Source organism: Nymphalis io, chromosome 17 (genome assembly GCF_905147045.1).
Source record: "Nymphalis io chromosome 17, ilAglIoxx1.1, whole genome shotgun sequence".
Taxonomy (NCBI): Eukaryota; Metazoa; Arthropoda; class Insecta; order Lepidoptera; family Nymphalidae; genus Nymphalis; species Nymphalis io.
Genome location: NC_065904.1, coordinates 10,327,649 through 10,350,873, shown reverse-complemented (window position 1 = coordinate 10,350,873; position 23,225 = coordinate 10,327,649). Strand labels below are relative to the sequence as shown.

General features: G+C 29.5%; 1 protein-coding gene across 2 annotated transcripts in view; it reads left to right on the top strand.

The window, feature by feature from the left end:
- The first annotated feature begins 5,166 nt into the window (after nt 1-5,166).
- LOC126774691 (CHH-like protein) overlaps nt 5,167-23,225 on the top strand; it is a 36,059-nt gene continuing 18,000 nt past the window's right edge. For both annotated transcript variants that reach the window (XM_050496228.1, XM_050496229.1), the window contains exon 1: nt 5,167-5,308. The gene's annotated coding sequence lies outside the window, so the exon portion shown is untranslated. The remainder of the gene's footprint in view (nt 5,309-23,225) is intronic.

Sequence of the window (23,225 nt, the reverse complement as noted above, 5' to 3'; positions counted from 1 at the left end):
AAACGACAATCTTTCATACCCTTTATTACCACAAGAATTTAAATTTAAAAAATCCTTTTTTAGTGCTAGCCCATAGGGTTACTCCATACCCACTCGTATGCAATTTTTCATGGTCCTGGTAGTAACCGTGATATTCGTTGTTAGGGTAAAAACTACGTTTAATAACTTAATTAACTGGAAGTTCATTTTTTACATTAAAAATAAATTAATACATATGAATTAAACTTAAAAAAAATATTTTGACATAAAATATCAACTTTATAAAATTAACTTTGTTTTTTTTCGTCAGATAATTGTATATGCGCAAACATGTCCGTGCGTTATGTATGCATGTATTTATTGATTGATATTTAAAATTGCTAAGTATCGACAGTCTTTGCTAAGTGCGCTGTTATTTTAGGTATATAAGTAGTATTCTATAAATAAACGGACGAGGACGAGACTTGCCAATTATTTATTTATATCACAATATTACAAGTAAATGTGACTTAAGAGATTATATGAAAATTAATTAAATTAGATTCCTGAAGTGAATTGCAGATTCCACATATTATGAACGAAGAACAAATCAAATCAAATATTTTTTTATTCAATTAGGTTTATATATATTATGAAATGAAATGGGTACGGGTGAAAGGTACCAATCACTCGTCTGCCAAATTTAGTCCGTTTATTTTAATTTCATTTTTGGGATTTTCATAAGTCAATGTTTTAAATTGAATATATTACAAAGCAAATAGTACTAGTACATATGTAACTCGTGTAAAGGAAACAATGTCGCTTCATATGTTCTTAATAGGTCTTAATACTATTAGCATAGATGTGAAAATAACTATAATTACAGAATGATGTGTCCGCCCTTGACCGTTTCACTTTCCTCGAAACGCGGTCAGTTCTATTAAAAACTAAAGGCATTTTCTATGAAACTTCTAATATAATTAGTCCTTTTCTATAACGTAAACACTACAATAGGTTGGACAGGGATAGATTGAAAGTTTAAGTTTAGTTTCTGTGCAAGCTCTGATATAATAGCACGTAGTATACACCAAGAGAACACGTGAGTTGCGTCAGCCGCATACCGTTCTTAATACCGCGAGTACGGCGCGAATATGCAATTAATGGAATGCAACGTCAAACTTTGCTGTAACGTTAAATATGTTATGTTTTTTCAATATTTGTTATAATTTGCATTGAATCATATTTGTACTACTTTAAAGCACGAGGCTACAGCAACGTAGCTTCTAGCTAAATACTATGCTAACTTAACTGTTAATTGTTTTTAATTTGAAGCATACCTACTAAAAACTACAAAAAAAACTTTTATATTTAAATTTCTTTCTTTTCTTAGTACAGCGATATCATCATCTTCTAGCGATTGCGACTATATATTTTAATGTTGTTGGTAAATTTATATACGCTTATTTTAAATTTTTGATAGACAGTATTTTTTTCGAATTTATTATTATTTAAAAAGGTTCTCACTTGATAGATTATTATATTTCACGATTGTTCTTCGTAAGCCTCTGTTTTTATCTGAATGAATGAATTACGGATTATCTGGAGAGTATACTAAGCCAGTTATCTGGGTAACACTTTAAACGTCAAAATATTTTGCTAAACGCCAATTGAAAACTAGGTCTCCATTTTCTTTACAAGTATTATTTGGTGGAAAATATAAAAAAAATGTTATGATTTAGAGAGAGAGAGAGCGAGAGAGAAGGCTTTTTTTATTAATTTTCTTTTAATGTAGTAAGAAAGTTACATAATAAAACTAAATCATAAGTGTGTAGTGTTTGCTCAACCTTAAAAAGTTTTAGAGTGATTATCATATTATTTAAGATGAGATAAATATAAACTTCCGCCTTCCTTATTCCTACAAACCTTTGTAGGTCTGGCCCTTATCTCTGATGCCCTTTAAATTGTGGCGTCATATGATAACAACTAAAATATTTACACGTATTAACCAATATTATAATATTCATCTAAACAATTATATTAAATTCAATTCACATGAAATATAACGAGAGGTTAGGCTTTTAGAAATATGACGTGACGTTGACTTTAAATTTTAAAATTATTATCGTCAAAATTTTTATGCACGTAATAACGCATGAAAATAAGTAACGTAACGTGACGTATATATATGTATGTACATACGTATATATATGTTTCCAATATTTTGCGACCAGGCTTAGACGAATCCATTCGAACGTAATGAAACAATTTAATGGTGAAACGATTATCGTGAGTCAAATGACAAATACTTATATAATTTTTATATAAATTTAATTTAACGTATTCTAGAAACGAATTAATCAATCGAAGCTTGATCGCCGGTGTTCAATAATTGAGCGACAATACCTTTTTATGTTTTCTCGTAAATGTTAATATTTAAACATTTATATTAAAATCAATTCGCATAGAATATAATAAAAGTTTAAGCTTTGTGTACATAGCACCGTGTACATACACATGCCCCGGCTCCAGACCGCAAGCTTACGTTTCCTATTTGAATAAAAACCGCATACATGAATCTAAGCAGCTCACATGGTCATTTTATTTTATATGTTTTATACTCCCATAAACTTTTTACGTAAGTAAAAGGAATATTTTTTAAAAAAATTAATTTGTAAAATTATATTAATAAGGCACCATGTCAAAACCTTGGACAGGTTCAGAGCTAATTCAACCACGCTGCTTCAAGCTGCTTCCCTGTACGTAATCCATGTGTTTTATCTACATCCGTCTCGGCTTTAATCAATCATATTTACATTACCTACAGAAAAATCTATTACAATGAAAGTTACATAAAATAACCTTAGTAAAATGTATACCTCTCACTATGCCCGCATACATCACCCGTGCGCGGGAGTGTGTTGAATACAAAATTATATATCATTGAGATAAGGATCACATAACCCAGTATATCAGTTCACGTAACGAGATAACATCACGATGAAACTATCTCCGCTTTTATTTAATAAACGTAAATATTTTGTTCGTTTTCGAGCAGTTGTGTATATTTGTTTGCATAAAATATAATATTATAAATTGTTTAATTTTATTATACAACTGTAACTAGTTCAATCTTTAAATATAACATTTAATGAAAATGTTAATAATGGATTTATTTGGTGGCGTTGCTCAGTTGGTGCTTATTAAATGTTTTTTTTTCACATTTATTTGCATTGTGAGATTTGTGAAATCTAAGCTGTACCGTATGATCAAAATTGAATATCGATGTTGAAGGAACTAGATAAGTCACAGATATGACGTGACATTGACTTTAAATATTACAATTATTATCGTCAATATGTGTACGTAATAACGTGTGAAAATATGTAACGTAACTTGACGTATAATATATAGGTTTCCAAAATTTTACGACCAGGCTTAGACAAATATATTCGAATCATAATGAAACGATTTAATTGTTAAACGATTATCGTTGGACGAGTAACAAATAGTTATATAATTTCTATACAATTTAATGATTTCTACAAACGCATTCATCAATCGAGGCGTGGTCGAGAATTGAGTGACTATACATTGTGTTTTTTGTTAATATCTAGATGTTTAATTGTTTTTTTGGTGTATTTTTTAATATATATTTTTTTTATTTAATTAGTATTATGTCTGTAATAAGTACTGTTTTTGTCCTAAATACAGTTTTTCTTTCTTTCTTTCCAATTTATTATTTACAAACTTTATTAAATCTGCCTGATTTGTCTATCACATTAAGATCATTTATTTTTATATTAAAAACAGCCTATGAAATGGTTAGCTTATAAGGCTGCAGACCCCTAGGTCTTGGGCTCCAGGCTTGGGCAATAAAAAAAAAGTTGGAATCTCTGTCGAGAAAATCATCGAATTTCAGCAACAAGCCGATGTTTGGTAGTGGATAGTGTTTTGAGTTGGTCCTGTGCTTGAAGTCTTTCCCGTCGTGTCGAGTTACTGTCCCATCAGATTATATAGTAAGGAATAGAGTGTGAGACTAAAGCATATAAATTATTACTTTTGATCTCACAATTTTAAATAAAAAATGTGTTTTTGGTTTCTATATTTATTTAGCTACTCTCAAAACTAAGTAAATTGGGAGGCCATAAGACAATGTATCATAAAGTAACCATTTATTATCGCACAGATAGGGAAAAGCCACCTCTTCTTTTAAAGAAGAGGGGGTACTGTACCTGTGGGGGAAACGCGTAATACGATTTTCCAGCGATAAAAAAAAGGTTAGCTAAGAGCTGAAAAAAGTTAGTTTACCTACTTTATTTTAAAGCAAACTTCATATTTATTTTTATATATTTTTTAAAGTTTAGTTTCTAGAAATTAAAACTAAACTAGAAAGTAATTTCGTTAGAAACTAAAAAAGGGTTATTTAATTGCTACCAATGTAATCAATATGTTTGATTTAACTTAATAATTACACGCACAACGGATCTTTGATCCCAAGGTTGGTGGCGCATTGGAGATGTAAGCGATGGTTAATATTTCTTACAATGCCAATGTTTTAAAAATGTCTAAAAAAACTCTTTATCTTGTACCAGTTTTTTAGAAAAATATATAGCCAAAAATTGGCTGTATTCATTAAGCTTCTAACTATATACACATTGTTAAGGCTTTTACGATTGTAGATCCCGGCCGAATCTCAATCAAGGGCAAATTTATTGATTTTAAATATCATTGATAATAATTTAATAATTAAAAAATTCCTTTTCGACTTTAAAATAAGCCTTTTTTTATATAATTTTTAACGACTTATTCTGTACAACGGTAAAAGAATAAAATAATGTTTGTCGCAGAGCAATTCGTAGAGATGTTATTTTGCCATAACACGATGTAAATGATGTCCTTAATAAATGAATGATGATGAACTAACCGGAATATGTTAAATCAATTATCGATTCGCTTTTCAAATAATCAAAGTTTTTGCAACGCGATAACGGAATCCAAAAAACCGAAATCAAACTAGATTAACAAACGGTTACTCGTTGATAAAAAAAGCATACGTTTTCATTAGTTATATAGGTGTCGGTGCGCGGTCGCAACTTAAAAAAAAACGCAGGCTTTCCACTTGGTGACGTAGAATGAGTCAGGCGGGCGCGCCGCCGGCCGACCAATAGTGGCTCTTATCCTACCATATATACTTCAACGGGGACCGGTCGCGCTCAAACTTTGAACGCACGCTGCTACGAACGCACGCACTGCAATATCGCGGGTGACCGTCACGTATAAAGTATCATTCGTTCTTAACGTTCGCTTACGCGAAAGTGTTTTGTGTACATCACTACTATCGGATCTAACAGTGAGTACATTTTTAGTTTATCTCTAACGTCTTATTAGACATATTTTTTAAATACATTTAACATTTTACTTGCTGACATACGGGTACACGCTATTGTACGTCTTTTAAATGAAGAGTTAAGAACTATTGTTGCTTGCCAACTTGACAGATCGTAGATTTGCGTGCGATCCATAATAATTGCGGTTCAATGTTTATAAGGGTTTATTTACCTTTATTGATTATCTGATAAGCGGCCATGAAGCGTAATTGAAACTGGATCAAAGTTGATTTAATTGTAATATTTTAATTTTAATTACAAGTAAACATATCCTAAAAAACAGAGCTATACTTTATTTGAAACTGAAAATAAAAACTAAATACATTTAATTCTTTATATACATACAACTTGCATTAAAGCAAACACCTCATAAAATGCATCGATCATCATGTGTATGTGTGCATCCTCAAATTATAAATGTTTTAAAACTAAATTTTTTCAATTAAAACTTAACAAATCACCTATGACTTATAATCTGTAATCTTATCTGTTACATAAAATAATGGCGCCAGAAGAGATGAAAATTTATCATATCGAAAAAAGTTGGCGAATTCGAAAAATACTTTCGTAATCCGACTGATATCTCTCGTGATCAGTCATATTGGATATCTCATCCGACATTTTTAATTAAAAAAGGAACATAAAAACGATCAATAAAAGTTTGCCATAAAAACTCCTTGCTATAAAAAGGTTTTTTTTTGTATTCGGCCTGGTTATACTTGTTCATATAAAAAATAAGTAATAACAAAAAAAGTACTGTTACAAACGAATGGTTACACAAATATGATAATATTTTCTAATAATAATGAATGAACATATAATTCGTTCTTAAAGTTGACAGGCATTAACAATATAGAGCGATTACTATCTGACCTCCTTGAAGCGTTAAAGGTAAAAACATATAATTAATATACGACAATTATAAAGCAATATAAATGCGGTATTTATACGATATTGTTCCAGTTTTTTATATGGTATCGTGTTACACTTTACATCATACATGTTATAGTTCGTAATCATTGTTGTACGTTTATCTTGTCAATCACTCTTTGTTCAAAACGCCTGTCAGGGACATTACCTACAAAGTAAATGAAAATGACAACTGTTCTCTATTTTCGTTAAATTCTAGCAATATTTCACAAACTAAATTTATATATAATGTATTCATCGAAAACGAATAAAAAATATAATTTGATGGGTATTGTATCATTAATAGGAGATAATTGCTTGGAATTCGTCCAAAAAATCGCGCTAATTTCGACTAGTAGTTAAAAATACACTACAAAATATACTACGTATATTTAAAATAATTCAAACAATTTGTCACAAAAAAAAATCCAAGTCTATCACCTGATATGACGTTTAGTTTTCCCGCACCCGCTACATATATATTTTTTAATCCTGAAAAGAAATATTCTAGAAAGTTCCTTACACGTTCCACTATGTCAACTGAACTGATGAATTATTGACAATTTACATAAAAGCTTACCAATGTTAGAGTAAAATGTTGAAAGCAATATTTACAAATAAATAATTTAAATTATGCCGAAGAAAGTAATATGTATATAACAGTTACATACTTATAAAGGAAAATGCTAATAAAAGGCGATACTTGACTTCTGGTATTCGCATACAAAATAAAGTAATAATAAGTTACAAATCAAGAGGCGTTAATGAATAAAGACAATAATTGATTTTTATATTTCCAAAACGTTTTACATTTCCCATCGACATTGCGTATAAGTTGCGGTTACATGAAAAATAATTAAATTTACATGAAAAGTAAATACAAAATTAGATGTTATTTACAACGTCACCGCATTTGTTTCTTCTCTTATCTAAGTACTTTGAACCTTCTATAGAAAATAGATAATCTTTTATCAAAATATTTCTATTCATATTTGCGATTCGTAACAAACGAACACTACGTATTTTAGATTATTAATATTTGCAATTACAGATTCTTGACATACTATAAAAGATTATGAACTTAAACAAGCGGAAATGTAATAAGAATATTATTTCATTTAATAACAAAATGGAATATAATTATATAACTATACAATTAAATCGCACGCCCAACAGCATCTCATTAGATTTCCTGTATCGGAAAAACGCTTTAAAATGTCATTCGCTTCGACACTAAATATAGTATTGGAATTGCCCTGATATATAAATTTGTCTGTAAATTTACGTCACACCTCAACCGTGATGCATTGTAGTGCAAGCATCTAAAAAATACACTTTATTCAAGAATAATTTTACAGGCACTTTTGATTCGTAATTAGATAGAATTATAGCCAATTGTGTGCGCAAATACAGGTGTATTTCATCAATCTCATATTCCAATTAGACAGATGTCCAATATGAGAAGAGACGGACGAAGAGATTCCTGGCGCAGACCAACTTAAAACTAGATATAAAACACAATATATACGTGTTTTTCGATGCATTATATTATAATATTTGCCATCTTTCAAACTGTGATCTGCTACAGAGATTTTGTCGGAAATAAACCTGGTCTGATTCGCGGTTCAAAACTTTTAGGACTGCAGACAGTGGTCTCTTATAAACGCCGTCGATTGTGCTTATAGTTTTAAACTATACGTCGCGTCATGATATGGTATAGAAATAATAATGTCCTCCAGACCGATTTCGGCCACGGCGGCTAATCTCAAAAGAGATTAGACAACTACGCAGGAGATATTATAGTGCACAAGTGTGTGCGCAGACACAGGTGCTCTCTCTCTTCCCTCTCTCTCATAATCCGATGGGACGGCAATCCGACACGACCGGAAAGAGTTCAGGCGCAGGACCAACGGCTTCACGTGCTTTCCGAGGCACGGGAGTGTACACACTTCCAACTTCCAGACTCCAGGCTGAGAATTTTCTGACAGAAAACTCAATAACTTTTTATTGGCCCGACCTGGGAATTGAACCCAGAACCTCCAGGTCTACGGCCTTCAATCAAGCCACTAGACCAACGAGGCAGTCAGTCAGTCAGTCAATTCAGTATAGAAATATGGTTCCTTTCAACCGCTGATGTCGGCATATTGACATCGTAGGCAATGTTATTTCGAACCATTGTAACATAAATGTCATGTCTAGCGTCAGTACAAAATTTGAAATTTAAAAAATAAACTCGACACGCAAGCACTCTTCGTCGACTATGGTTGTGATCGAAACGTTAGCTGCTGAGTATGTATTGACCGATGACGCTGTGTCTGGCTTTGAAACGTCGCGGCGTCGATCAGTAATTTACTTTAATAGTTATAGTACCACATTCATGTATGTCTGATTAGCCTAAAGGTTGACTGGTAGAGAATGCCTTCGGGCATCAAGTCCGCCTTTTACACAAATTACAATAATTTGATCAATAAAGTTAAAAAATATATACGCGGTAGTTGCTTGACTTTTTTAAAAATACTCAAATATTTAAAACAAATTAAAACGGAATTATGAATTTTCAAATATAATGAAATCAATAATCTAAACCAAGTTCTATTATTACCTACGTAAAGTATTGTTGCTTGTATGTATGTATGTATGTAAAAAAGTAAAAAAAAATCATTTAATGACTGCAATGAACGATTTCCTGACAACTTCATTATGGAAAAGTTCTATACTAATTTGTTTCTAATTAAATTAGACTTGTGTCAAACTAAGCTCTGCTAAGTATCTTATATAAGACAGTGTAGCCATCTATCTTTTGTTTCTAGGATATTAATATTTTTAAGTCTCTTCTATACATACGTACATTAAGAGATGCATCCTCTTCTAATTATAGGGTTATATGAAAAAAAATTATCATATTTAACTGTCATATCAATGTTTTATCGAGATATAATTCGAGGCAGTACGCAATCAGATTAGATTATATGGTAATCTACCTTTACATATTTCCAATATTGATTGTTATGGAAAATAAATAGTGATAAAATCCATATAAATTAAGTATCACTTCGTTGTCAATACATGACAATACACTTATTTTATTTTTTAATACAAAATAATAATTACATACCTTATATCGACTTTATGTTTGTTTTTTACCAAATTTCAATATATCCAGGCACTTTCGCATTTAGTACGATTATTTTATGTAACCTCTTAGTTCTGCTTCACGAATATCCTTTATCACCTATATATAATCTTTTACGATAAAATATGTTTTATTTATTAATACTCTGTTCTTTACATGAGATTTTTTATTTATTATTAAATGATAATTTAAAATAACAATAGGCCTACAAGTAAATATATGTATGATATAAAAACCATTCAAATATTTTCAAGCTTTTTTTCACAATAGGGGTTTATAAATTTACTTAGTACAGTCAAGAGAGTACATTCTGGTATATATTATAAATAATGTCTTCGGTTTCATGTATTTTTGTCCTTACTTTCACTAAGGAATGGTTACCCTAACGTAAGTCGTGAAGAGCACAAATTCACACTCATCTTAAGGCGACGAAGTATTTGTCTATGTAATCAAATGTAACTGTTAATTTTTGCGGTTTGTTTAAAAATCGGTTCTTTCTGGTAATTAGTATTTGTGTTACATTTGTTTTTATTTTTAACAAATTTTTAACGAAATTTTTATTTCTTTTAACCGATTCTACTAACAAATTTTTAAATTCTCGCTATCAAATCGAAGTGCCGTTTATTATTTAAGTTGCCGTTGCCGTTTATCCAATTTCTTATTGTTTAATTTAATTATCGACTATTGGTATAAACTTTGACAATTAAGTTTGGTTTTGACATAACGGTATATGTTAACATCATATCGATTCGGTTCCGATTAGAATAAATATAGAATAGTCAAATTTGAATCGGAATTGAATCGGGAACGTATCGTAATCGTTATAGTTTAGTAGAATTTGGCCCCAGAACGCTTACGCGATGTTAAAAAAACTATGACCATTTAAAATAAATTTAATTTATTCTTACTCCAATGAGATTTATACGAGTAAATTACGTTAATAAATTATCATTTTTCTTAATTCTTATTTTAATTACAATGAAATTCTAATTGCTAGCAAATCTGTACATAGGTATTATTTTTGAATGCTATTTACTAAACGAATAAAGAACTAAACAAATATTTTAGCAATAAAAGCTCAATGTAAAAGACTTCAACGGGATTCATTAAGCCTTATGTCACTCTTATAAAAAAAGCTACTAGGTGTCAATATAATTCATATGGTTTTTATTATAATTTAATTTCTTAAAACTGGCATCCTTAATATAATGTAGTAAACATTTAAAAATGCTAAAACATATAATTTTAGAAAAGAGCTAAATATATTATACAATTCATTTAATTTTATCATTAATTGAATATGAAACCTATACTTTGAGAGTATAAGGAGACCAATCAGCTGAATTTCTTTAAATTAAATATAATCTACCACTTCACTTTTTCATAAACGTTACTTAGCTACTGTCAAACACTACACTTTATCTTTTTCTCTCATTATTTATTTGACAATCGCAAGAAAAAGACACGGCATTGTTTCACTAATCACCCGCTGAACAACGTTTGTAAGTAAGGGCGATGCTGTATAAGTCAAGCAACAAATGTTATTGAAAAAGTATATACATATTTACGTATGTTAACAACAAGCCTTTGTAAAAGTTATGATTTAAAAAAAAAAAAACAAACAAGACCGTAATAATTTAATATTCTTTATTCAATAAGACTATCACAAGCCCGTCAAAGTCGTCATTTTATTCGATTAATTAAATGTAAAGTTACCACCAGCTTACAATGAAAATTAAAAAAAAAAAACAATTATATCTTGTATATTTTAGATAATATTAAACAAACGATAATTGGATTATATAATAATAAAATATTGATTACTTTAGATCTAAAACTTCTATCTGATAACTCATATGAAAAATATTGACAGAGCGGTAATAATATGTATTCGCTAAAAATCCGAGATGCTGCTGTGAATGGAATATAGTATATATCTGAGCCAAAACTATGAGGTATTGGGAAAAGCACTTTTAAGTTTTAAAACTACTTATTGCGTATTTAAACAAGTTATTTCTTGCTTTGAGCACAAAGTAAACAGTTTGAGGAAGTCAATTTATTCTAAAGAATGGAGTGCATTGCCTTACCGCGAGTCTCCAACTCGTAAACATTGAGAATTTAGCTTTTAAACCTTTTGAATTTGATATTTTCCAACAATTAATATTTATAGATTATAATGTCTTAAATGGTGTTAAAATAAATCATTCAACCTCATCGACATAGAAAGCAAATGTATAAATAATATCCAGTGGTTTTTAGCGCAATCAACACGCAATAGCTCGTTCTGTCTCAAAAATTAATACGAGCTTTAATTTTATATTTACTAAACTTTAAAATAGCCAACATAACCATCAAAACATCATTTACCTTTTGATTTAAAAATGAAATTTATTTTAGTTGTGTTTAAAAATATTAATATTAATACTTGTACTCTTTTATCACGTATTAAGAACGATGTCAAAAAAGTTCTCATTATAACCACATAAAATCAACATAAATATACAATCAAATGTCGGCGAATCGTTGTAAAACAGATTCGGCATATATTAAAATCGTGTTTGGAAAAAATTTAAATGTCTGAACACCTGGGTGTAAGACGACACCGACGCAGGCGCACCGCCATAAATTATATATTAAATACCATAAAATTTATAGCTAATTAATTTTATTTAATTAATGTTATTTTTTATTTTTTCGCTTCGTGTCTTATGTATTTTTGAATATTTTTTAAGGCGACGTATCTTATCGATGTATTTTTCATAGTTTTTTTAATATTATATAACTGCTGAATGTCGAAGCAGTTTGTTTTCTTTTTCATTTATTCTTCTTGTAAATGTCATTCGCACCGTCATTCTTTTTTTTGTATTATAGTTATAGTGTAAATATTTATTCTCAAGGAGTACTTTACTTTATAACAATGAAACGATTGCTTTTAAACAATCATAACGTATTAAGTTACAATATAGCTCAATATATTCATTATTTCGTTCATTCATTCACAACTTTGTTACGAATAACCCTGAACCTTCGTTTTAAAAATAGACTTGCTTATTGAAACAAATAAAACAAGACACAAAATGTATAGTGGAATCGGGTAAAAACATCAATGATTCATTCCATGCCTACCTTTACGAACAAAGGACTTATAAGACCTTAGACCTTAACGAAATATAGGACCTTAATATTAAAAACGGAAGGCTTATTATAGATTGATTTATAACGTATTCTAAGATTTTGCAAAAGTGTAAAGTCAAGTTTTTATATAAGCATGTACAAGGAATATAATTCTGTAATTATATTAAATTTAAAAAAAATCATCAATCCATACTTTATGAACTTATAGGAAACGACCAATAGTTGATAATTTTTTTTTATCTGTCTTTTTCGGTTTTATAATACAAAGACAATCTTCTTGGTTCTACAATGGTATTTGTGGCTTAGTTTTTAATTAACTTATCTAGTAGTTCTCTACCACAGTCTTGAAATGTTAATTATACAAAAAAACATCAATTTCATAAATACAAGAACACATTGCATAAAAAACAAATAATAATTGAATACTTTTGCACGAATATAAGATACTTGACAACAGAATGAATGCCATTTCGACAGCGGTCATACAACGTGTAAACTAACTCCGTACGATTACCAGGAAATTGGTGCAATGTCACTCGTCACATGACCTACCCCACTAATATGTATGTGTATGTATGTGTATGTGTATGCTCATTACATATATGAGTTTGTGGAATAAAATACCCATGAATACAGTTATAAGTTTCTCGAATAATTCCTAACCTCTCATTCTAAATTCAAACACTTAAAAGATCATTTGAATGAGAATTACTCGAGAGTTGCTCTTAATATCATTCATTTATTGTTTAAAATTAATTATTATTATATTATGTAATGTAAAATTTTAATGTTTCAATTCTTGTAAAACAGTTTCATTGGAATCCTTTTTTAAAATTATAAATTTAAAAAAGTGTAATATTTGTGATTCGTAAATATTGTCTGGTTAATGCAATTAAGGTGCTTTGTGACTTAAGGTATAGTATTCAGTATATGATATTCAATATAATCACACAAACCAAAGATGTGAATCGCGACGCGAGACTCGGCGGCGACTTAACGCTGTTATCGAGAGGAGTGCACCAACCGGACCGACGGGCTGAGGATTATGAAAATTAAACTCCACATACTTATAACTTGATCTCGAAGAATCGCGAGTGATCGCAACCAAGAATTCAATTTTAATAAATATGAACATGGAATCCACCATTTATTGAATAATAATAAAACGTATTTTACGATGTGCCAATTACAATATAACTTATATAAGACATAATGTACCGAATATACAGTTAACGTTCATGATAAGTGAGTTCATATATATATGTGTATATATAACACAAAACATTAAAATCTGATTCACACATTATTATAAAATCTTTAACCTTTTATAATTGTTTTTTTTTTTATACTCAAAGACTAAGATGCAAAATCATATCTTAAATAACATATTTACAACATACAGATAACACAAAATTATGAATACATTTGATGATGTTTTTTTTTATCTCATTTTGTCAAATTTAAATTCAAACTTCGAATACGAAAGAACTCCGGATGTTCTTTCGTTTTGGTTTTCCCACGCGAAATTGTTATTATGAGACAAAAAACTAAAGACGTAAAACTGAAGTCATAAAACGGAAATAATTTATTTTTAACCCTGATAGATGCCAACTTTTCACCGTAGACTGGTTGGCTCGCTCTGCCTTAATGATTTCTTAATCAGACGCGGACAGCTTATAACATTAAATTAAATTAAAATATTCATATTTAAATCAATGAATAGCAAAAACATATGAAATAAATATAATATTATATATTCTATAATATATCAATGCTATTAATTACGACTCTACCACTATATTTAAATATATATTTTATATTTTAAAAAGATTATATAATTATGAAATTTAATAAAACCAGCCGGGCGTCTGAATTACTAAAATTATATTGATATCCAACTGATAGTATTTTTTTTTTTTATTTCGTTCGAAAATAGTATGTACCGAAAATAAAAAAAGACATTTTATATATTCGTTTCCACGGATATATTTGTATCGATTAATTATTGTAATCGATATTAGCTAAATGTGGTTTTCCTCATTATTTGAGCACGTCCTGTTATAGCTTCCTTTTTAATATTTACCAAAATGTTAACAACCTATTCAATTCAATGATTAATATATTTAAAATGTCTGTAGTACAGTTAATTATAATTACATTTATGAATTATACATTAATATATATAAATTTATTTTTAAATAAATATAATTTTATATATAAAATTTCTAGAAAAGCGTAATTTAAAATTTTTCTGGTTATCAGCTTGAAATAAAAGCAAAGTCGGGCGCATGCTGTATCTTGGTTAGTGAAAGGTGATATCTTAATTAAATCTATCGCACGCAGCGTCCCTCGTTCGATTAATTTTGCCACACCGAAGCCGTTCACGATCTCTCTACCACACTTTAACGGAAATAGCTAATGCACATTTTATATATACTTTTAATATCACACGATATTATAAAAGAAAGTTATCGTTACTGTTATTATTATTTTTTTAGATTCATGTAAAAATATTGAATTCATATACCTAAGCAACCAAGTCCTACATTTTTAAGTTTCAAATATTGCACGAGGTAGTCGATGGATTGTAAAAAAGGTATAAAAAGATGTTTTGATGGTCCACGTTTATTGAAATAAAAACTATACGCGGAATATATCATGTATTTTCTTAATGACCCCCCAGGGTGCGTCTGATCTACGTTATACACAATTACGCAATTAATAACTCTTTAGCATTTAAAAAACATGACTTTTAAATTTGTAATATATAATTTAATAGGTTTTATTGTACATCTTTTTAAAAGTACTTTAAATAAAGAATCTTTATACTTAACAAATATTTAAAAATTCGCCGAAAACATATTTTTAACAAAGATTTAATTTTTTATAAGCATTAAAACATTTTATTTGTATTTACTATTTTTGGATACAAATAAATTGTATTATATTAAATTACAACGCCAACGCAATAATAACTAATTTACGACTTATCTGGGCGAATCCACACATAAATATTGATGATCTTTGGATACAAATATATCTGTAAGTATATATATTAAGAAACGATTCTGTTAAAAATATTAATAAAAGCAAGGCGTAATAATAAAATTCAAATATGACCTTAACAAATTTTTATCATAAGGGCGGAAGGAATGACCTCAAGGGCGATATAGCTTCCTTGATCTTGTAAAAAATGATAAAGTATTTTTATTGGCATGATATTAAAATCAGCTTAAATTTTTCCACTATTAATATATTTATTGTTGTTTGTTTAAATTTAAAAATGGAACGTAGACACAATTTGTAAATTTAGCCTTTTTTTAATATGGCAATACGATATTATTTATTGACACGTTTAAATTGCTAATTAAGTCTGACAATACTATTTAATTAAAAAGTAATCTATATTTAAAAAAGTTCCATGCTGACAATATTCGAACGCAGTCATCTTGAAGACATGTGCGAAACCGTGCAAAGACATATGTTTAACGAAGTTGCAACAGCTGTCACTGGCCTGAATAATTATAACTTGTGAGTTGTGACACAGCTCTCATCCGTATTCACTAACATCATATATCTATGTTTATTAAATTCTACATCCGTCTGTTCATCTGCCTCTGGCTTTTAGTTTAAATAGCAATACGACTTGTAGTTTAAAATTGACTATGTATTTTTTGTAATTAATTAATTATACACGTATTATATATATTTTAATATTATATATTTTTTTATATACTATATATTTTAATTTTTTGAATTATTTATGTCGTTATTTTGTATCTGTATAAGTATTGTAAAAAAAACTGTAACGCGTTGTTTCTTTATTCTCTTTATTGCTCGATTAAAATTTATTCTAAATAATTAATTATTATTATTATTATTATTTGACAAACTTTGAGTTTAATTTTTACAATTAAATACAATTAGTCTACTTTGATAGAGTTCATTCAATATTCAAATTGTTCTTATTCATGATAAATAATACTTTTTAGAATTACTTGTAATAAAAGTTTTCGGTCCATTTATAAAAACAACCACAAATGATCTATTAAAAATAATTAATAATAACATTAAAAACTATTTCTGTAGTTAAATTTTCTCACGTAGATTATAAAGATGCAACATTTTACCGTATGCACGGCGTCGTGTAGTCTCCATGTATTTCGATTACGCACACATAAAAGCTTTCCTTGCCAAGCTAAGGTGCGTACAAGACAAATAAATTTTATTAAATCGCATAAATTATTTTAATACAGTTATCTTTATTTGTAAGTGATTTACTTAAAGCGGGTGTAGTATTTTGATTATTTTGTAATGCATTTAAAATAATGCGTTTATAAATTATTAAATTATACAAAAATCAAGAAAACGGAATATGTATTTCTCATTAAATGTGTGTTAAATCTGTTTTAAAACTCGTTCATACCGGTTATTTTCGGTTAATTCAACCGATCGTAATTGAGGCAAATTACGTTTGTAATCTACATGCAATCTAGTTTAAAGGCTATAACGAGGCTAGAAAACTGCTTGCTATCCGGGCTGAATGTGAGCGTATCGTTTGTACCTTTGCGTAGATACATGGCATTCCATTTCTAACATTTATTATCTTTAATAAGCCCTATACATCACCCATACATGATGGTGATTATACCAATTACTAGCCTTAAAAAAAACTAGACGCGGTCACAATGATAGAGGTCTTTACCCTGTAATGGGACTGTAATGGGCGATTAAATGCTATTAATAAGTAATAAAAAAAGCCGTTTAACACGGTTCAATCTAAACGTGCCCTAACAGAGTGCGTTGCCAAGAAGTCTGCCGAGTCACACGCACACACGCGCCCAACGTGTGAAACTCGATACACGCACACAAACATCGGGGAAATCAGTCGACCAGCGCGTACGCAACTCGCTTTAATGACGCCTTATATAGATTTTATTACAAAATTGTGTAAGGACACATTCAAAACTATACTAGACTGTCTCACGTCTATTCAAACATAATATGAAAAAATTTTTAGTTATATCAATCTATATATTATTACAAGAATGATAATTGTATGTGACTTGTATGCAATGAATGCATCATATCAACGATGAAGATTCATTCGGTCTTTTTAAAAATTAAATAGTATATTTATACTATATTTAAGAAATTCTATCGATAAAAAATTAGACTTCCCCTGGAATGTTATTGAGTCTATAAATTATTGACATAACGAGTATATGGACACATTTTCCGTTACTTAAAACTGTAGTTCTTTAAAAATGTGACAATAAATCAATATTATTCTTTAATCCGTTGCCATACATACATATCAAATAAAAATGTACAGACAAATCAGCTTTGAGACGTTTTTGCGTTTGTAGTAGTGTAATGCAAACAGTGACTATAACCGAAATAAACCAGTTTGCGCTAGCTACAACTGCCCCGAACTCTTGCATCGGATGAAAACGAGAATGAAGATGGCTACGAAATATCATTATTCAAAACAATTCAAATTTAAAAAAAAAAAAAGTTTAATATGTATAATATTATTAGATTTGACTGTAGTTTAATTTTTCTCTATGGCAACTTAAGTTACGAATGACTGAAATCTTGCAACCCGAGACCTTGTATTTGGGTCAGTGGTCATTCAATATTCCTGATAGAAATCGCACTGAGAACCGCGAAGGGCAACTAACTACTGAGTGATTGATGATAAATACGAATGATAAATTACAGATGCATTCATTATTCATCGTCGAGAAGTGCATAGGCTATTGTTTCTTATACAGCCACATAATTTCAACTCCAGTACACTGTGTATAGATAATCTGAGTAAAGGAAGGTGCACACTATTGATTAATATATTACAGTAACAGCCTGTTAATGTCCCACTGCTGGGCTAAGGCCTCATCTCCCTTTTTGAGGAGAGGTTTAGAGCTTATTCCACCACGCTGCTCCAATGCGGGTTGGTAGAATACACATGTGACAATTTCAATGAAATTAGACACATGCAGGTTTCCTCACGATGTTTTCCTTCACCGTCAAGCACGAGATGAATTATAAACACAAATTAAGCACATGAAAATTCAGTGGTGCTTGCCCGGGTTTGAACCCACGATCATCGGTTAAGATTCACGCGTTCTAACCACTAGGCCATCTCGGCTTTTTTTTTTATTAATATTGATTAATATACTAACTTTCAGATATTGTTTTAATAAGCATACTGGCAATCGTTAATATTCCTTATTATTATTGGTCGTGAGGCTTTGTCCAAGCCCGTCTAGATTGGTAACACCCACTCACTTATACTACCGCTAAGCAGCAATACTTAGTATTGAAGCCTTCCGGTTTGAAGGGTGAGTGAGCCATTTTAACAACAGGCAAAAGCGACATAACATACTAGTTTTCAAGGTTATGGTGCATTGGCGATAAGGTATCGAGGTTTTAAAATAATATATTTTTCGTTTAATTGTCTCTATATTTAGTAAAGTAAAATTAACTAAATATAAAAGTATTTGAAAATAACGTAACAAATATGTATTGTTAATGAAGACGAAATTTTAAAAATATACTATGAATACATAATATCATTCTTTGCTTAAATATATATGATAATAATTTAATATTAAAATAATTATTAATATCTGTCGTTTTGTATTAAAAAAAAATACGGATAAAACTAAAAGACCATGCGACTTTTCTCAGTTTCAAATTTCTAATATACGTACATATATAAAACAGAAATAGTGTATCTCGTTTGAAATCATACTCCTCCCTATATTTGCTTGGTAAATACATGAAGTAAGGTTACTCCCTCGAGCGATAAATTGAAACATAAGATGGTTTAATCTAAAAATAAATTTGACAGTGTCTTATTTATTGCAACTAATAATATCGTTTATATCATTTAAACTTACAAGTATATTGCGACGTATTCTAACATTATATAATATGTACATATATACAGTAACAGTAACAGCCTGTTAATGTCCCACTGATGGGCTAAGGCGTCCTCTCCTTTTTTGAGGAGAAGGTTTGGAGCTTATTCCACCACGCTGCTCCAATGCGGGTTGGTGAAATACACTTGTGGTAGAATTTCAGTGACACTCGACACATGCTGGTTTTCTCACGATGTTTTCCTTCTCCGTCAAGAACGAAATGAATTATAGTAGCAAATTTAGCAGATGAAAATTCAGTGGTACTTGTTTTGAACCCACGATCATCGGTTAAGATTCACACGTTCTTACCACTGGGCCATATATAGTAAATATGTAAATAGTAAGTGTGTGTGCGTTCTTTGTTGGAGATCCTTAATAATTTAGAGTATTGTTTGGCGCTAGATTGACTGGTGAGTAGGTTGTAACTTCCCCCCGACTCAGCCGACCACTGTTAATATATGTACCTACATTTTAAACAATAGTTTTGATATTAAATACGTATATATTGATTCATAATTCTTTGTTTGAAACTTGGATGTCCCAAGTTTGCAAATGTCACGTAGAGTGCAAAAGACACGATGGTTACAAATGTATGATTTAAGAAATGTGTTTCTTAAAGTTTATTTGCCTATGAACGTAAATAATGAATGTTGAATGAACTAATCATTCAATTTACTATTTGATTTGTTATATAAAAAAGTCGATATTCTTCCAATCTAAAGTTATACTGTTGCGCAAAAACTAAATTACAAATTAATAATTTTATTGAAAAAAAAAATCTACAACATGACATTTGTAATAAGATATAATGTTTATATATTCAACTTAATGTCAACTGTAAACCGCGACTAACCTTCTACATGTACACTTATCGACGCAAGTTTATTCCAAAATTTCTTTGTTTATTTAAGACACTCAAAAACAAGATAAGTTCTGTTTTCTTTAATTTTTTTATATTTTTATCTGTGTTTCAGAATCTTAGCGATCGTATTAATAATTCTTTCACTAATTTATATACTTGTGTAAATAAATATATGGTTTTTGATTTATAATGTCAACTAAACAAATAAACAAATATTATTCTTATGTTAAATATTAACAAAGACTTATGATTGAAATGTTTGCAAATATATGATAAATGGCAATTGACCGTAATAAATGATATAACAACGATATGCTACACTGGTCCATTAGGGAAGGAGAAATACTAAGGGCAGTAATATATCAATGTAGCCATTAATATGAAACGTTCACTGGGAGCGAATTTAAAGCAAATACTTTTTTTTAATTATTTGTGATGATTAATTATTCCGTACCAAGGAGTATACATTCATATATATATATATATATATATATATAATGAAGTCTATGAATATTTAAATATGTAATTACGATGACACATTATTTCAATAGCATTGAAAGTACATTGACACGAGCGATGCAGGACAATAGAAATTGTCTCATCACTCGCAAAAACTATAAATATACGGTCACGAGTTAAACTATTATTCGATATTTAAACGGGAATTAATCAGTTGTTATGCATTTTTATTAGTTTACATAGAAGTAGGTATAATTTTATTTTCTATACAGTGTTCATAAAATTATGCGTGTCAAATGCAATTAGAATTTACGTCAGTTCCACATAACCGATATGCTAAAAGTATTCGTAAATTTTTGGCATTGATAACTAATAATAGATTTGTTTTTGTATGTGGCCTAAATAAGTTTTTGCTTTTAAAACGGTTTCGTAGGTAGAAAGTTAATCTACAGGAATTATGTTAGAAGTTATTAATCGTACGTGTTGTGTATTTAAGCATATACGCTATTTCATGATAAATGTTTAATACATAGACAATTTTTTTAAGATATAAAGATTTTTAAGATATAAATATTTAGAATGTTAGCAACATTTAATGCTTTTTTTTTGTTTAAAGTCACACATACAACAATATGAAGTTGTTTAGCTTAGTGTATTCAATACTGCGGTCAGATGTAACCTCCACGGTAACCAGTGTAGAATCCGCGCCGTCTCGTGTGCCAGTCGATTGTGTACATACATATATAGTACGTCGAATTTAATTTTACTTGTACCACACTTGATTAGCGAAGTGTCTTCTGTTGCTGTTCTTTATTGAAGCTAAGAAATGTACAGTATCGTTAATTATTAATTTGAAAACAGAATGCAAGAAATTTGTCTTATAAATAAAAAATTTGTTAAACTAAGGCTTCAATTATTATTAAAATTCAAACAAAATTAATGTATTTTAGTGTGACACTGTTACTGGATTTTATCACGTATCTAATGTTATTTTTTTACGTTGATAACTGTCTGAAAGTGGCGCCATCTTATGTCTTAGACAACTAATAAATTAACGTCATTGAGTCGCATATATTATAACATTAAATCGTCTAATCTGTTGTTTATACACGCGCTACTTCATTGTAAGAAAATGAATGAATCACTTTGTTTATTTAACTAAGATGCTATGAATATGTTTATATTGGAGCCAATAGCTAGTACTGTACGATCAAAATAATATAACAAAGTTAAGTCAATGTTTTTTTCTAAAATTAATTTATTTTTACTAAATATTGAAAAATAAGAAATATAAAAGAAAATACGTTATTTAAAAATTTACATAAAAAAGTTCAGATGACACCAGCTGGCTGTAACAAATTCATTAGCATAACAGGTATATATATTTATTTATAAAAAAAGAACAATAAATGAGACGACTAATGGACGTCTTTTAATTAAGCTTTTATTAAATATTCGAGAAAATTCTTAGTTATGAATGGATTGCCTACACATCAAACGCGCGAATGAATGATTTTACTTAAGGTTCTCGCAACGATAATTACATTTGGAATGATGCCAGTCCTAAACACTCAGGGAACATTCGGTCTTGAAAATAAATATAAAGTTAATGGTACTGGCCAGACAGCGTTGACACGTTTACTAACAGTCAGATAATATTACAAGAAAAAATAAAAAATAAACATGTCATGTCCCAGACGACATTTGTTTCCAATTTCAAAATGGCTCCTGAAACATACTTTTAATATATACGATTATGTATAAAAAACTAAGTATTATTAATTACACGAGCTGCTTACTATATATTATCGAATACAGTTTATTGTAACTATATTTATATGCAAAAAAACTGAAAAACTATTTAGTCTATAACTGCAAAAGTCCTTAAAGGAAGCGACCGGTGCTCTGTGCTCAAACACTTAAAAATTCTGAGAAATGGTTGTTTCTGTAACTAGTCAATTTAAATGCTATTGACCTTATCAGCTGGTGTTTTTTTTCTCACCCAGTACTTGCCGATACAGCCACATGAGATGCTCCGATATTTTTAACTATTTATACTAACTTAAAAAAGGCGATTGGCGATTAAATGTCGATTGTCGATTATCGATAAGCATTAACTCATTATTGAGATAAATTCAAGATATTCATATTTTCGTAATATTTTATTTTTTTTACACTGATGCTACATTTTATTAGAAATAGCGAATATAAGAAGTATTACATTTGTGTTCTGGAAAACATAATTGATAAATAAATGAAATATTTTGTCATTGTCCTTGTATAAAATTATTATTGCCTTATAACCCTATATATTGCATGTTGTAATAACATAAGTGATATCCTGTAAAATTATTTTCCCAAGGTCTGTACTCTTCATATGGGTCAGTGACTCGAAACAAGTTCCCGTCACGATATTACGTAATGTACACAATAGACCACTTCGCGAAATTTATATC